Here is a 5,221-nt window from a genome sequence, read left to right on the forward strand (position 1 = left end):
GAGTGAACCAGCAAATGGAAGATCCCCTTCTCTTTCTCTCTTTGCTTCTGACTCTCTGTAACTGCCTTTCAAGCAAATAAATAAATAAATATTAAAAATATATACATATAAAAAGAAGTAATAAACACATTTTAATGCTATGTTGTCATCCTGTTAGATGTTTTGTGTTATTTTTTAGCTTGCTTGTGACTGGCATTCTTTAGTCTGTATGTTATAATCATACTTTTTATTGCTGGAATTATTTCAAGAGGCCTACATTCATGCATTGAGAATGTCCACTCAGGAACATCTACATTGGATTCTGTGTTAGTATGTTAAGCTTATTTGTTAATATTGCACAACATAACTTATTAAAACATTAATTGATAATTTGTAGTGGAGTGTTGTTATATACGAAACCTAAAATGTGAGTCTTTGTTTTAATAGTTTAATGGCCAACAGCAATGTACTAGATAACAGAGCTTGGAAAACTGAGAATAGAGGGTATAAAGTATATATTTAACAATAAATCATTACCTTTAGCAACATGGGAAATACATTCTTCACATACTTAGCCAGAAGCCCTAGAAGAAAAAGATGAAAAAGAGAAATAGCACATATGTGTTAATTTATTTCATTTTAACTTTGATTTTCAAGTCGCAGAGGTGAAGTATTTTATTTCACCCTGAAGTATTTCTTTTTACATTTGATCCAGGGCAACTCTTCTAAAGAAGAATTTCTTTATGACTGCATTTTTGGTGTTGTTTTCTGAAGAAATGCTTAATTCTCACTAAAAGAGAATTTTAGTTCTTTATGGAATTGCAGGTCACATTGACTTCTCCCCCTTTCCAATACTTTATTTTTTATACTCCTGAATGAACAATGGGTCATAGAGGAAATCAAAAGAGAAATAAAAAATTTTCTGGAAGTAAATGAGGATAACAGCACAACATACCAAAACCTATGGGATACAACAAAAGCAGTGTTAAGAGGAAAGTTTATATCAATAGGTGCCTACATCAAGAAATTGGAAATGCACCAAATAGTTGAGCTTTCAAGTCATCTCAAGGATCTAGAAAATCTGCAGCAAACCAACCCCAAACCCAGTAGGAGAAGAGAAATAATTAAAATCATAGAAGAATTCAACAGGATTGAATCCAAAAAACATTACAAAAAATCAGCCAAACAAGGAGCTGGTTTTTTGAAAAAATAAACAAAATTGACACCCCATTGGCCCAATTAACTAAAAAAAGAAAAGACCCAAATCAATAGGATCAGAGATGAAAATGGAAACGTAATAACAGACACCACAGAAATAAAAAGAATCATCAGAAATTACTACAAGGACTTGTATGCCAGCAAACAGGGAAATCTATCAGAAATGGACAGATTCTGTGACACATACAACCTACCTAAATTGAGCCAGGAAGACATAGAAAACCTAAACAGACCCATAACTGACACAGAAATTGAAACAGTAATAAAGGCGCTCGCAACAAAGAAAAGTCCAGGACCAGATGGATTCACTGCTGAGTTCTACCAGACATTTAAAGAAGAACTAACTCCAATTCTTCTCAAACTATTCAGAACAATCAAAAAAGAGGGAATCCTCCCAAATTCTTTCTATGAAGCCAGCATCACCTTAATTCCTAAGCCGGAAAAAGATGCAACATTGAAAGAAAATTACAGACCAATATCCCTGATGAACATAGATGCAAAAATCCTCAATAAAATTGTGGCCAATAGAATACAACAACACATCAGAAAGATCATCCACCCAGACCAAGTGGGATTTATCCCTGGTAAGCAGGGATGGTTCAATGTTCGCAAAACAATCAACATAATACACTACATTAACAGACTGCAGAAGAAAAACCATATGATTCTCTCAATAGACGCAGAGAAAGCATTTGATAAAATACAACACCCTTTCATGATGAAAACTCTAAGCAAACTGGGTATGGAAGGAACATTCCTCAATACAATCAAAGCAATATATGAAAAACCCATGGCCAACATCCTATTGAATGGGGAAAAGTTGGAAGCATTTCCACTGAGATCTGGTACAAGACAGGGATGCCCACTCTCACCACTGCTATTCAATATAGTTCTGGAAGTTTTAGCCAGAGCTATTAGGCAAGAAAAAGAAATTAAAGGGATATAAATCGGGAAGGAAGAACTCAAACTATCCCTCTTTGCAGATGATATGATTCTTTATTTAGGGGACCCAAAGAACTCTACTAAGAGACTACTGGAACTCATCGAAGAGTTTGGCAAAGTAGCAGGATATAAAATCAATGCACAAAAATCAACAGCCTTTGTATACACAGGCAATGCCACGGCTGAGAAAGAACTTCTAAGATCAATCCCATTCACAATAGCTACAAAAACAATCAAATACCTTGGAATAAACTTAACCAAGGACGTTAAAGTTCTCTACGATGAAAACTACAAAACCTTAAAGAAAGAAATAGAAGAGGATACCAAAAAATGGAGAAATCTTCCATGCTCATGGATTGGAAGAATCAATATCATCAAAATGTCCATTCTCCCAAAAGCAATTTATACATTCAATGCAATACCCATCAAGATACCAAAGACCTTCTTCTCAGATCTGGAAAAAATGATGGTGAAATTCATATGGAGACACAGAAGACCTCGAATAGCCAAAGCAATCTTGTACAACAAAAACAAAGCCGGAGGCATCACAATCCCAGATTTCAGGGCATACTACAGGGCAGTTGTTATCAAAACAGCATGGTACTGGTACAGAAACAGATGGATAGACCAATGGAACAGAATAGAATCACCAGAAATCAATCCAAACATCTACAGCCAACTTATATTTGATCAAAGATCCAAAACTAATCCTTGGAATAAGGACAGCCTATTCAATAAATGGTGCTGGGAAAATTGGATTTCCAAGTGCAGAAGCTTGAAGCAAAACCCCTACCTTTCACCTTACACAAAAATTCACTCAACATGGATTAAAGACTTAAATCTACGACCCGAAACCATCAAATTATTAGAGAGCATTGGAGAAACCCTGCAAGATATAGGTACAGGCAAAGACTTCTTGGAAAAGACTCCAGGAGCACAGGCAGTCAAAACCAAAATTAACATTTGGGATTGCATCAAATTGAGAAGTTTCTGTATTTTTTTAAATTTATTTTTAAGGAATAAAATTTCATAAGTACGAATTTAGGCATATAGTTATTATTCCTACCATACTTGCCTTCCAACACTTTAAATATTTTACCTCCACTTTCCTCTTGCTTGAACAGTTTCTAACAAGGAATCTCTGCAACTCTTAAGCTTTTTCCTACAAAGATAAGGTGATTTACCATCACTCTCCAACTTCTTTTAAGAACTTATCTTTGTATTTGATTTTCTGTTTTTTGAATAAGATATGCCTAGGTATACATTATTTAAAATTGATTCAGCTCGATAGTCTCTGAATTTTATAAAACTGTGGTTTAATTTCTGTCATTAATATTGGAAAGTATTCGACCATTTTTTTTCTAAATATTTCTTCTACTTTCCCCTTTTGTTTTTCTTGTAGTATTCCAGTTAATTATCTGTATATATTTGTGTTATCAAGTATGTTAAGCTTGTTTGTTAATATTACACAACATAACATCAATACATAAATTGGTAATTTGTAGTGGAGTGTTATTATATGTAAATCTAAAATATGAATTTTTGCTTTAACAGTTGGATGATTATTAAAACATTTTTCAAAATTGTCCTGGAGATCTTATGGATTTTGTTGTTCTCCCTCTTTTATTTGTATTTCGGCATAGGGACATTGATTTAACATATTTTCAAGCTTACTAATTCCTTCCGTGTGTCCAGGTTATGAAATATATTTTTTTGTTTCTGGAAAAGTGATTTGGATTTTTATAATTTCTTTTCAATTTTCAATTTTATTTTTATACTTTCTATCTCTCTGCTTATATTTACGATTCTATACTTCATATTATATGTTTGTTTCTTTAATATAATTAACATATTTAAATAATTAATTGCTTCAAGTTATGAGTAGAATGGATATTTAATATTCCCAACAGAAATTATATGTCTGAAGTAATAGATGTAAAAATGAAACTAATGTGAACATTGTACATTTTATACATGTATTGAAATGTCACACCATATCACCTAAATATGTGTAATTACTCTGTGTCAGTCAAAAAACACTTAAAGGTAAAAAAAATCAGTTATTTTAAATCTCTTGTCTGAAATCCAAACATGTGTGTTATATCTGAGGTGTATTTATTGGATCCATGCTTGGTTTAGCTGTTAAAATGCCGCTTGGCCTGCTCACATCCCATTTTCTAGTGCCTGGGTTATATTCTGGTCTCTGTTTCCAATTCATTGCCTACTAACGTGCACCCTGGGAAGCAGCAGGTGATGACTCACACATCTGGTTTCCTACCCTCAATGTGGGAGACCCAGACTGAATTCTAGACTCTTAGCTTCTTCCTAGTATAGACTTGGATGTTGAAATAATTTGCAGAGTGAAATGGCAGATGAAAGATATCTCCCTGTTTCTCTCTCTCTCCTCCTTCTCCTCCTCCTCCTCTTTCTTCCTCTTCTCTTTCCCTCTCTCCCTTTCAAATTTTCAAATATAGAAAAAAAATGAATACATAATTTAGCCTCTTCCAAGGACCATTTGAATGGCAATTTAACTTGACTTTGTAATTTTTGTTGTTGAAAGTCATACATACATCAAATAATATAAATTGAGATGAATAAGACTTTAGTGTGGGGTTTTATGTCAACATGGCTAGAAGCTGAGCTACAGTTAATGTTTGCTATGGCCCCAAATACTAGAACTTATAAGTACCTGTGAAGAACTTGACCCCTCTTCTGTTTGTTTAATATACATTTTTAAATTTTTGATTAACATGTAGTACTGTTATACATTATAAGGCATAGTATAACATTCAACACGTGAATGCACCATAATCTGAGAAAACAAGGCAATCAATGTCTCCCCATCCCCACCCTTTTCCATGCTCAATGTCTACCAATTTCTTTCCTCTAGTTCTTTCCATAGTATATGACACATTATTGTGAACTATGGCCATCACACTCTGTTGTGGAACATTGGAAATTATTACTTCTATGTAACTAGTTGAGTGGATAATGAAAATGTGATGTATTCACACAGTGGAATATTATTCAGCCATAAAAATGAAATCCTGACATTGGCAGTAAAATGGGCGGAATTGGAGGT

This window comes from Lepus europaeus, chromosome X (genome assembly GCF_033115175.1).
Source record: "Lepus europaeus isolate LE1 chromosome X, mLepTim1.pri, whole genome shotgun sequence".
Taxonomy (NCBI): domain Eukaryota; kingdom Metazoa; phylum Chordata; class Mammalia; order Lagomorpha; family Leporidae; genus Lepus; species Lepus europaeus.